Source organism: Nicotiana attenuata, unplaced genomic scaffold, assembly GCF_001879085.1.
Source record: "Nicotiana attenuata strain UT unplaced genomic scaffold, NIATTr2, whole genome shotgun sequence".
NCBI classification, from domain to species: domain Eukaryota; kingdom Viridiplantae; phylum Streptophyta; class Magnoliopsida; order Solanales; family Solanaceae; genus Nicotiana; species Nicotiana attenuata.
Window position 1 is genome coordinate 5,812 of NW_017670426.1, and position 13,793 is coordinate 19,604.

The 13,793-nt window shown below is 41.4% G+C and overlaps 1 non-coding gene across 1 annotated transcript; it reads right to left on the reverse strand.

Moving 5' to 3' along the window:
* Positions 1-4,774: 4,774 nt before the first annotated feature.
* On the reverse strand, positions 4,775-4,856 carry TRNAS-AGA. The gene has a single exon. It is a non-coding gene; the product is annotated as a tRNA-Ser (tRNA).
* Between the last annotated feature and the right edge of the window lie 8,937 nt (positions 4,857-13,793).

Sequence of the window (13,793 nt, forward strand, 5' to 3'; positions counted from 1 at the left end):
AACCTGATTAAAAGAAACCTAATCTACAAACAGAAACTAACCAAATAGCATGCTAACAGAATCTAATTAGAAATTTAGACTTAAAATTGGACTGGCTCTAGACCTAAACTAATCAAATGGAAACAAACACATGTAGACTGAAATAAACGTGAATTTGACTTGAAACTCAGACAAGGAAAGAAGAAAGAAGATGAAGGGCAGCCGGACTGATTTTTTAAAAACAAACAAGAAAACCTTACCTAATGAATCACGACATGAAACGGACTTCAACCATGCTCGAAACAGCGAGACTTCAACACTCCGCCCAAGTTTAAACTCCAGAACCCTAGATTTAAATTTCCATCGATCTTGGAGACCCCTGAGAGATTTTGACATCGAATGCTGGGTGAGGAAGGCAAGGTGATCCCCAGGTGTGATTTTGGGACGAGACCGATGAACTAGGGTTTTTGGAGTCAAAGCTCGATTCAAAATTCGACCAGTTTGGGGGACATTCGAAGTGAAATAGGCATGGATTCGTGATGTGAGGAGGGAGGTGAACACTTGGTGTGAATTTGGTGTCATTTGGACAAGGTGTTGTCATGGCCGAGAAAGTTTAGATCCAATATTCGAGACGTTAGACGGGATTTGAGGGAAAGGGATTGTGGATTCGAGATGAGGGAGAAGAGGGGATTTCAGGGTGTTAATTTGGTGGCATTTGGAGGTGGCGCCGCCATCACCGGCGAAGGAATTTGGGGACGACGCAATTAGGGTTTATGAGAGAGAGGAGGTTGAGGAAGACGATGGGGTCTGAGAGGGGGGGGTCGGTTTCGGACAGTTATATAGTTATTAGGGATCAGTTCCTGGCCGTTTGATCGATTAACATCGACGGCCAGGATTGCATTCTGATTAAACGGGGTCGTTTGGTATGGAAGGGGGGGGCAGGCCGGGTCGAGTGAGGGACGATTATGGGCCAGGGGTTTTTGGGCTGGTGAATTTAATTGAAATGGCCCAATTTGGGTCCTTTATTAATCAGCCCTCCTTTCTATTTGTTTTCTTTTTGTTTGTTTCTTGTATTTGTTTTTTTTTGTATTTTTTTGTATTTTTTCTAATTGTATAAAAATACAAAAATTAAAATAAAGTCCTAATATATTTCAAAGTTAAACTAATTAACTCCTAAATTTATTTGAAATCTATTTCGTGACTAATTCACAATTAAACAATTAAAAATACAAAAGTGAACTATTTTTTGTTATTTTCTTTATATTTTTGTTCTAAAAACCACTTAACCCCTAATTAATCCTAAAATATGAAATCAAATCCTAAATGCACATGCCAAATGTATTTTTTATTTTTCATGTGAATTAAAACAAACACTAATAAAATGCAACAATTATCAGAAAATAACACAAAAATCACCAAAGTGTAAAATAATGAAAGAAAAATTATTTTGAATTTTTTGGGAATAATTCATATATAGGGCAAAAATCACGTGCTCCCATCAGGAATAACAATAGGGACTACAACTGATTTCTTCTAACACAGAATAAGGGAAAACAAACCACTTTCACTTGTTTCAATTTCCTCTCGTTGCAGGCATGCAACTCGATCCCATCTCTCATAATATCACGTGGTAGGCGTACCACTCGATCCCATTTCATAATATCACGTGGTAGGCGTACCACTCGATCCCATTTTATAATATCACGTGGTAGGCGTACCACTCGCTCCCATTTCATAATATCACGTGGTAGGTGTACCACTCGCTCCCATTTCTTTCAACACAATACACAATATAGTCGCGGCAAGGGAAAAGATGTCATAATAAACTATCTCGGCAAGGGAACAAGATAATATAATAAACTATCCCGGCAAGGGAACTAGATAATATAATAACTATCCCGGCAAGGGAACAAGATAATATAATAACTATCCCGGCAAGGGAGATCCAGCTATAACCAAACTTTTTTTTAATTTCTACTTAACACAATTAAATCAATACTCAGTCTCATCAATTACTGGCTCAGTGTTAAAGATCTCCAACCAAGTCCTCATAAACAACAATTAAGAATTCGATAATTTAGCAATTCAGGACTCACGGTCATGCTCGACACCAGTGTATAGATACTCGTCACCATGCCTATCTACCGTACTCGACAAATAGCAATTAGCAAATAAGACTCTACTCATATTCCCTCAAGCCAAAGTTAGACCAAACACTTACCTCAACTTTCACGGTTAAATCAATCCACAACGACCGCTTTCCCTCTCGAATTCGGCTCCAACTCAATCAAATCTATGAAATAACGACTTTATAATATCAATAATAGCTAAACAAATCAAACCCAATGCCTAAATATAGATTCCCAACCTTTCTTCCAAAAATTCCAAAATTGACTCCGGGCCCGCTTGGTCAAAACCCGAGGTTCGGACCAAATTCATATCCCTCATTCCCCCACGAGCCCGAATATACAATTTGTTTTCAAATTCGACCCCAAAACGAGGTCTAAATCAAAGAAGATTGAAAAGCCCTAACTCTACCCATTTTCCCCCAATTTTAACCCTAGATTACATGATTTGAGCCTAAGAAATTGATAAATGATGAAGGAAGATGAAGGAAACAAGTTAAATAATACTTACCCAAGAAGTTTTGGTGAAAAAGAGCTCTAGAAATCGCCTATGGGCTGTGGAGAAGATGAGTTCGTGTGTTTTTGGGTGAAAAATCTCGTCACTGTTCTGTTTTGGGTATTTAAAATCACTGAGCAAAATTGCCCTTCGCGTTCGCGGGAAGTGGATCGCGTTCGCGAAGGGTTATCAAAAAAGGGCATCGCGAACGCGGGCGGTAAGACGCGAACGCGTAGAAGGAAAAAGGCTGGGGTCCTGGGATTGGTCTACGCGGACGCGTGGACCCTAACGCGAACGCGGGGAAGGAAACAGCAGAGCTTTGCGATCGTGGTGGTATGCACGCGAACGCGAAGAAGAGAGTGAAGCTAGGCCCTCATGGTCAAATAACCTTACGCGTTCGCGAGGGATCGAACGCGAACGCAAAGAAAGAAGGACACGAAGCTATGCGAACGCGATGGTAAGAGTACGATCGCGAAGAAGGAAATCCCTGGGCAAAAATATCAGATTTTTCTGCAACTTTTACTAAGTTCAAAACACCCCGAACCACCTCCGAAACACTCCCGAGCCCTCGGGGCTCATAACCAAACACACACACTAACTCAACCACATCCTACGAACTTAACCGTGCGATCAAATCGCCAAAATAACATCAAAGACGAGGAATCAAACCTCAAAATCATCACTTTTTTTTCATCAAACTTCATAAACTTTCATTTTTAGATATTTAGGTCCGAAACACGTCAAATGACGTCCGATTCGAACCAAATTTCACAGGAAGCGCATAAACCACATATAAGACCTGTACCGGGCGCCGAAACCAAAATATGGGCCCGATACCAACACTATCTAAACCATTTTCATTTCAAATTTCCATATAAATTTCAGAAAAACAATTTCCTTTAAAAATTTATTTCTCGGGCTCGGGACCTCGGATTTCGATTCCGGGCATACGCCCGAGTCCCATATTTTCCTACGGACCCTCCGGGACCGTCCAATCATGGGTCCAGATCCGTTTACCCAAAATGTTGACCAAAGTCAACTTTATTCATATTAATATCAAAATTCATCAATTTTTACACAGAATTCATATTTAAGCTTTCCGGCTACGCTCCCGGACTGCGCACGCAAATCGAGGCAAGCCTAAATGAGGTTTCCAAGGCCTCGGAGACACAGAATAAGTGAGAAAATAAGTGATGACCTTTGGGTCGTCACAAGACCATAAAAGAAAGAGACCTTAGAAAAAGAACTTTGTACCCACTGTGACGGGGACATTGAAAAGTGACTCTTGAACTGACTCTGTTATACTAGCTGCTTTATCTCTCTGATTAAGGAACTTCAAGAAAATGTGAATGTCATTTGATAAAATTAGTGAGATTTTCGATGGTACTCTTCCTTCTAAATTTATATAACAATTTTTATTTTCATTTTAGGAGGGAGCCCGGATCGGTACGGTCCTTTTCTGAACTCAGTCACTAACGTTTGCATTAGGGTAGATTGTGTGTGGTCCTTTCCCAAACCCTGCGTGAACGCGGGCAGTGGCGGAGGCAGGATTCCCGCTAAGGGAGTTCAAAAATGAAAAAAGTTAAAAAAGATTGTAGCAAGTGTGAATTGAAACAATAACCTTAACAAAGGTCTAGAATCCCCCTTGACCACTAAGCAATGCTTTTGGGCTGTGTCAAGTGGACTCAAAACATAATACATAGAGATAAAAAAACATATTATGTTTTATCTATAGTGTAATTTTTCGGCGAAGGGGTTCATCCGTACCCCCTTCCGCCCCCCCTCAATCCGCCCCCGAACGCGGGATGCCTTGTGCACTGGGCTACCCTAAGTTTTTTCTTTTTAGTCAGTCCTAAAAAATGACATATTTCTATATTTAGTAACAATTTAACTTTAAACTTTCTATTTTATCCTTAATAAAATGATTTATAGTCGCACGAATATTTTATGACTTGTTTCAAACTGCTAATTTCTAAAGTCTTTCTTTTTATTCTTAAAATAAAATGTGTAAAATCAAACACTATCACATAAATTTAGATGGATCGAGTAATTACGGTTTTTTCTTAAGTTTTAGCTTTAAACAATGTGCGTAACTTAGACAAAATGTGATTCTTGGAGGAACTATTGACTGACTCATAGACTAAAATCCCAAAAAAATGAAACAAAACAGAAGCGTGGTCGGCAGGATTCGAACCTGCGCGGGCAAAGCCCACATGATTTCTAGTCATGCCCGATAACCACTCCGGCACGACCACTTGATGATGTTAAAATCTACATAGATTTTATTTATACCTAACAAGTATTTTTTTGGGCAAATCTCAAAGAGCCGACACCACAAATTTAATCAACTTTAACAAAATATCCAGAATGTACAAATAGAAAACTGAATTGTTTCTTGGATCTGTACACAGAGTAATGGGCTAATGGCAGAGGAAAAAGAAACAATATTCCCTCAAATCCCAAGCTTAATTTCGACTAATTAATATCTATACATGGAGAAACCTTTTTTCTTTCTAGGGAGTTTTTCCTATATATACTATAATAGGAATTTATTTACCCATTTTCTCTAGGTTTTGTAGCTTTCAAAAAGTACTTAATTTTTTTTTTACAAATTATATATATTCCCCCTTAAAAGGCTCACACCTCATTATTAATGCATTCAATTAAGGATTCAATTATATCCATTTCTCTTTTCTTACCTCTTCTCTCCTCTCCTCTCTCCTTTTTCTCCTATGCATATTTGTGATATTTGATTGCTTTCAAGGGTTGAGTGGCAACCCACATTTGCCAAACTTTTGCCCTTCTTCTTTTTTTTTTTGTTGACTCGTCTCTTCGAGTAGGCTCAATAGTCTTCAATCTAATAAAGGTGCGAATAAAAAATCCAATAAGTTTCTATATACTTAACATATTCACAAATCAACAAATCTAAAATTTAGCAATTGTATCATGTAAAGAAATATAATTCAGATATCATTTTGAGACAAATTTAATATAATTCTGAAATAATTCTTATAAATTTCTTATATAATTCTGATACAGTATTGTATTATACTTGTATTAATATTATATCGGATTGTTTTACGTATCGATGTATCATATATAATTATGAAACATTTATAATACAATTTGAAAATAATTATGATACAATTCTGAACTTCTTCCTCTTCAAGTTTTTATATGAAATTCAACCTAAAACAAGCAACAATCTCCATAAAAAAAGTACAAACCTACCAATAATGATAACTTTCATTTTCAGATTGAAAATCAAAGAGAAAGAACACATGACATAAAAAAACGTACAAACCAATAAAAATTAACACAATTCTGATATAAAAGTTGTATTAAACTTGTATCAGTATTGTATCAGGTATTTTTTCATGTATTGATGCATCATTGTCACGACCCGGATTTCTCACCCTCGGGAGTCGTGATGGCGCCTACTAATGTGAGCTAGGCAAGCCAATTATGTGAACAACTTACCTTTTTACCCATATTATATTCATTACCAATTGTGAAGTAATATCATTTAAGCAGCGGAATTTAACATAAGTGGAAGAAAAAGCAATAAGCTAGCTGAACATGAATCCAATACAACTGTTTGAGTCTCGACTTCCCAGAACTGGTGTCACAGTTTCACAGACGGTCTAAGAATACTACAAATAAAGGGGCTGAAAGAAATAAATACAACAATGTCTCTAGAAATGTAAGAAAGAAACAGGAATAGTAGATAGAAGGAGACGCCAATGCCTGCGGACGCCTGCAGGACTGCCTCGGGTCGCCTGATGAGCAAGAATCAACAATCCCATTGCGGTCCGAAGTCTTCAACACTGGGGTCTGCACAAAAGAGTGCAGAGTGTAGTATCAGCACAACCGACCCCATGTGCTGGTAAGTGCCTAGCCTAACCTCGGCGAAGTAGTGACGAGGCTAGGACCAGACTATCAAATAAACCTGTGCAATTTAACTATATACAGCAGAAAAGAAGTACAGAAAGAAACATTCATATACAGTCAAGTATGGGAGGGGGGGAAAATATGCCACGGGGACACATCGAATAGTAACAGAAGAGCAACAAGTAAATATGAGGATCACCACAGTTCAATTGAAAATAGAAAGGGAAATCATGCTGCGAGGTACAACAAGTATCAACAGGAAACCAACAATTTAGTGTAGAGAAACCGTAACACAGTTATCAATAAAAATTTTGAAATCAAAGACAAGTGCACGGCATCACCCTTCATAATTTTACTCTCTCTCACCAAAACAATACACGGCATCACCCTTCGTGCTTTACGCTCTTCCTCACCCAAACAACAATCACAAGGAAAATAGGGTAAGGGAATCTATAACCTCGAAATAAAACCAAATAACAACAGAAAATCAGTAAATAAACGTAAAGGACAACATAACTCAATTATCAGCAAGAATCAGGGAAATCAAGGACAAGTGCACGGCACCACCCTTCGTGCTTTTACTCTCTTCCTCACCCAAACAACAATCACAGACAATATAGGGCAAGGAAATAAAGGAACTTTGCAATAAGAATCCCGGCAAGGGAGCAACAAGTCAACAATTAAATCCCGGCAAGGGAACAACATCAATAACATCCACATCCCAGTAAGGGAGATAACAAATAAACCAACAATAGCCCGACAAGGGTGACAACATAATGATCTCTTCTCTTTCTCACTTTTACTTCACAATTCACTCCACAACTCGAGCCAATGCTCTAAAAGTTCAATTATCACTTATACTTTCACAATTCGTTATACAACTTGAGCCAACGCTCCTCAATGTTCATAGGTCATAATTCTTTTCACAAACTTTATACAACAATTAGAAACCATCACCGAGGCATGAATGATACAACGAAGTCATGATAATCACAATATAAAGACTCACGGGCATGCTAGACATCGACATATAGATACTCGTCACCATGCCTATACGTCGTACTCAACAATTACCACATAGCAAATAAGACTCAACTCCTAATCCCTCAAGCAAAGGTTAGACCAAACACTTACCTCGATGCCTCGAACATAATTCACGATTCAATTATAGCTTTACCCCTTGATTCCACCACCAATTCTCTTGTATCTAGTCACAAGTTACTTAATTACATCAATAAACGCTAAATGAATCAATTTGAATGCATGAAAATGAATTTTCCAAAGTTTTACCCAAAAAGTCAAAAATTGCCCCCGGGCCCACATGGTCAAAACCCGAGGTTCGAATCAAAACCCGATTACCCATTCCTCCACGAACCCAAATATATAATTTGTTTTGAAATCGGACCTCAAATCGAGGTCCAAATCCCCAATTTTTGAAAAACCTAGGTTCTACCCAAAACACCCAATTTCCCCCATGAAAATCCTTGATTTTAAGTTGAAATCATGTTAAAAGATGCTAAGAATTGAAGAAAGTTAGTTAAAAATGACTTACAATTGATTTGGAGAAGAAGGAATTCTTGAAAAATCGCCTAAGTGTGTTTGTGTTTGAGAGAATATGAAAAATGGGGTTTAAAATCGGCCAAGTATAAATTGCAGGTCTCAGATGTGGGAATTGCGAACAGGGGTTCGCAATTGCGAACCAACCTCTGCTGGCTTGGGAATTGCAAAAAAAGTTTGGAAAATGCGAACCCGGGAATTGCGAAAAAAATTTGGGAAATGCGAACAAGCCTGGGAATTGCGAAAAATGTTTGGAAAATGCGAACCTGGGAATTGCGAAGAAAGTTTGGGAAATGCGAACAAGCCTGGTAATTGCGAAAAATGTTTGGGAAATGCGAACCTGGTAATTGCGAAGAAAGTTTGGGAAATGCGAACAAGCCTGGTAATTGCGAAAAATGTTTGGGAAATGCGAGCTTGGAAATTGCTAAGAAAGTTTGGGAAATGCGAAGTCTGCAGGCCTGCAATTCCTTAAGTCCAAAATTTCACCCCGCGGCCTATCCAAAACTCACCCGAGCCCTCGGGGCTCCAAACCAAAAACATCCTACGGACTTATTCGCGCGATCAAATCGCCAAAATAATATCATAAATATCGGATTAAACCTCAAAATCCATGAATTCTTTCAAACTTCTTAAAACATCAAATTTGCATTTAAGGTCCGAATCATGTCAAATGATATCCGTTTTTCATCAAATTTTACAGAAACATCTTAAATCATATATAAGACCTGTACCCGGGGCCGGAACCGAAATACGGGCCCAATATCATCATGTTCTAATCAAATTTCATTTCAAATTTCCGTAAACAATTTCAGAAAACAATTTCCTTTAAAAATTTATTTCTCGGGCTCGAGACCTCGGAATTCGATTTCGGGCATACGCCCAAGTCCCATATTTTCCTATGGACCCTCCGGGACCGTCAAATCACGAGTCCGGATCCGTTTACCCAAAACGTTGACCGAAGTCAAATTAACTCATTTTATAGCCAAATTTTACCATTTTTCACAGATTTTCATATTTAAGCTTTCCGGCTATGCGCACGGACTGCGCACGCAAATCGAGGTGACTCTAAACGAGGTTTTCAAGGCCTCGGAAACACAGATTTTAATTTAAATCAAGTGATGACCTTTTGGGTCATCACATTCTCCACCTCTAAAACACCGTTCGTCTTCGAACGGACAGAAAAAAGAAGGAAGTACCTGAGTCGGGGAGAAGATGGGGATAACAGCTCCGCATATCAGACTCGGACTCCCAGGTCGATGCCTCAGGAGGCTGACCTCTCCACTGAACACGAACAGAAGGAAAACTCTTCGATCTCAACTGACGAATCTGCCGGTCTAGAATAGCTAGTGGCTCCTCCTCATAAGACAGGTCCTTGTCCAACTGGACAGTGCTGAAATCTAACACGTGGGATGGATCACCGTGATATTTCCGAAGCATGGACACATGAAACACTGGATGCACGACTGATAAGCTCGGCGGCAATGCAAGTCTATAAGCCACATCTCCCACTCGATCAAGAGTCTCAAACGGGCCAATGAACCTAGGGCTGAGCTTGCCCTTCTTCCCAAATCTCATCACGCCCTTCATAGGCGACACTCGAAGCAATACCCGCTCACCGACCATGAATGCCAAATCACGAACCTTGCGGTCGGCGTAACTCTTTTGCCTGGACTGAGTTGTACGAAGCCTATCCTGAATAATTCTGACCTTGTCTAAGCCATCCTTCACCAGATCCGTACCCAACAACCGAGCCTCTCCCGGCTTAAACCATCCAATCGGAGACCGACACCGCCTACCATATAAAGCCTCATAAGGAGCCATCTAGATACTCGACTGGTAGCTGTTGTTGTAGGCAAACTCTGCTAAAGGCAAAACCTGATCTCACGAGCCTCCAAAGTCAATGACACAAGCTCGGAGCATATCCTCCAAAATCTGAATAGTCCACTCGGACTGCCCATCCGCCTGGGGATGAAATGTTGTGCTCAACTCAACCCGTATGCCCAACTCTCGCTGAACTGCTCTACAGAAATGCGAGGTAAACTGCGTACCTCGGTCCGAAATGATAGACACGGGCACACCATGAGGGCGAACAATCTCCCGGATATAGATCTCAGCTAACCTCTCTGAAGAATAGGAGACTGTCACAGGAATGAAATGTGCTGACTTGGTCAGCCTATCAACAATGACCCATACTGCATCGAACTTTCTGCGAGTCTGTGGGAGTCCAACAATGAAATCCATAGTGATCTTCTCCCACTTCCACTCGGGAAGCTCAATCCTATGAAATGACCCGTCGGGCCTCTGATGCTCGTACTTAACCTGCTGACAATTCAAACACCGAGCCACATACGCAACGATATCCTTCTTCATTCTCCTCCATCAATAATGCTGCCGCAAATCCTGATAAAATCAACTCTCGGAGTCCATCCACATTAGGCACACAAACTCGACCATGTAATCTCAAAACTCCATCATCACCCAAGGTAATCTGCTTGGCACCTCCGTGCTGCACCGTGTCTCTAAGGACACACAAATGGGGATCATCATACTGCTGGTCACGGATACGCTCCAATAACGAAGAACGAGCGACCGTGCAAGCTAACACACGACTGGGCTCAGAAACATCCAGTCTCACGAACCGATTTGCTAAAGCCTGAACATCCAAGGCAAGCGGTCTCTCACCGACCGAAATATAAGCAAGACTGTCCATACTGGCTGACTTCCTACTCAAAGCATCGGCCACCACATTGGCCTTTCCCGGATGATATAAGATGGTGATATCATAATCTTTCAACAACTCCAACCACCTCCTCTGCCTCAAATTCAACTCCTTTTGCTTGAACAAATACTGAAGACTCTTGTGATCCGTGAACACCTCACATGCCACGCCATACAGATAATGCCTCCAAATCTTCAACGTGTGGACAATGGCTGCTAACTCCAAATCATGAACTGGATAGTTCTTCTCATGAACCTTCAACTGCCGCGAAGCATAGGCAATGACCTTGCCATCCTGCATCAACACCGCACCAAGTCCAATACGAGATGCATCACAATAAACTGTATAAGGCCCTGAACCTGTGGGCAAAACCAACACTGGTGCCGTAGTCAGAGCTCTCTTGAGCTTCTGACACACCCGTCCGACCATCTGAACTGGGCACCCTTCTGGGTCAACCTGGATACCCTCTGCTGACACAACATGACCCAGGAATGCAACTAAACTCAACCAGAACTCACACTTCGAAAACTTGGCGTACAACTGACTATCCCTCAAAGCCTGAAGAACCACTCTAAGATGCTGCTCGTGCTCCTCTCGGCTGCGGGAATATATCAAAATATCATCATGAAGACTATCACGAACGAATCCAAATAAGGCCTGAACACTCGGTTCATCAAATCCATAAGAGCTGCTGGGGCATTTGTCAACCCGAATGACATCACCAAGAACTCATAATGCCCGTACCGAGTGCGAAAAGCTGTCTTAGGGACATCGGATGCCCTAATCCTCAACTGATGGTAGCCAGATCTCAAGTCAATCTTTGAAAATACCTTGGTACCTTGAAGCTGATCGAACAAATCATCAATCCTCGGCAGCGGATACTTATTCCTGATTGTAACCTTATTCAATTGCCGGTAATCTATACACATTCGCATCGACCCATCCTTCTTCTTAACAAAGAACACCGGCGCACCCCAAGGAGAAACACTAGGCCTAATGAAACCCTTTTCAAACAAGTCTTGCAACTGCTCCTTCAACTCTTTCAAATCAGGGGGGGCCATACGATACGGCGGGATAGAAATGGGCTGAGTGCCCGGAGCCAGATCAATGCAGAAGTCAATATCCCTGTTGGGTGGCATACCCGACAGGTCTGAAGGGAATACCTCAGGAAACTCACGAACAACCGGCACAGACACAATAGAAGGAACCTCAGCACTAGAATCACGAACATAGGCCAAATAGGCCAAACACCCCTTCTCGACCATACGCCGAGCCTTCACATAGGAGATAACACTACGGGTAGAATAACAAGGAGTCCCTCTCCACTCTAAACGAGGCATACCCAGTAAAACTAAGGTCACAGTCTCGGCATGACAGTCCAAGATAGCGTGGTAAGGTGATAACCAGTCCATCCCTAATATGACATCGAAATCAACCATGTCCAGAAGAAGTAAATCTACACGAGTCTCAAGACCTCCAATCACAACTATACATGATCAATGAACACGATCCACCACAATAGAATCACCCACCGGCGTAGACACATAAACGGGGGCACTCAAAGAACTACTAGGCATGACCAGATGCGGTGCAAAATAAACCGAAGCTTCTCTGCTACAAACCAGAACAGTACTTGCACCTCCACCTCTAATACCTCTACCTCCACCTCTAGCATCTCTACCTCCACCTCTAATACCGCTACCTCCACCTCTAGCTATCTGAGCGGGCTGGACGAGTCCCTCAATGAACCTCCTAGCTCTCTCTCTCTGTGGGAAACATGATAAGAGCATGACGAGCCAAGTCGATGAATCTGATCTCGTACTAAGTAAAAGTCATAGAACCTTGCTGGAGACGCTCAAACTGCCTCCGATAGGCCTCTCTCTGAGTGATGGGGAGAAACTTCTCCAGAAATAACTGCGTGAATTGTTCTCAAGTCGAAGCTGATAACTTAACTGGTATAGCCAATCAATAATCTCTCCAACAAGTCTTGGCAGATCCAGACAAGCGAAAGGTAGCAAAATCGACCCCATTGGTCTCCACGATCCCCATGTTCCTGAGAACCTCATGACAACTGTCTAGATAATCCTGGGGATCCTCAGTAGATGCACCGCTGAATGTAGTAGTGAAGAGCTTGGTGAAACTTATCCAACCTCCACAAAGCCTCCGAAGACGTGCTGACCTATCACCGATCTGTGTTGCTGCTCGGCTGAAGAAGCGGTACATGACCTCGCCATTCGCGAAAGGACAAGGGTAGAGGTTTCAATTTAGCATTGAGAGAACAAAATCGCACGACAGGGAAGAATAGAAGTGAAACTTTTCCTAACTATGTAGCCTCTGGGAATAAATACAGACGTCTCCGTACCGATCCCTCAGACTCTACTAAGCTTGTCTGTGAACTGTGAGACCCATGTAACCTAGAGCTCTGATACAAACTTGTCACGACCCGAATTTCCCACCCTCGGGAGTCGTGATGGCGCCTACTAATGTGAGCTAGGCAAGCTAATTATGTGAACAACTTACCTTTTTACCCGTCTTATACTCATTAACAATGGCGAAGTAATATCATTTAAGCAGCAGAATTTAACATAAGCGGAAGAAAAAGCAATAAGCTAGCTGAACATGAATCCAATACAACTGTTTGAGTCTCGACTTCCCAGAACTGGTGTCACAGTTTCACAGACGGTCTAAGAATACTACAAATAAAGGGGCTGAAAGAAATAAATACAACANAATTGAAAGGAAGGATACCATGAGTCTTCACTTTCCAACCAACCTATTAGAAATGTACTTCCAAGACCTTCCTTCCATAGTAGCAACAGTCAACAATTTTCCTACCCAACCACGGAAATCTTACTTTCCTTGGCCATTGTATCAGTTAGATATGAAAATGCCTTCTTGCATGGGGACTCGCACGAGGAGGTGTATATAGAGATAACAACCGGATATGGAATGAAAGGGGAGTCACATAAAGTATGCAGATTGAAGAAAACTCTGTATGGATTGAAGCAATCCCCGAGGGCATGGT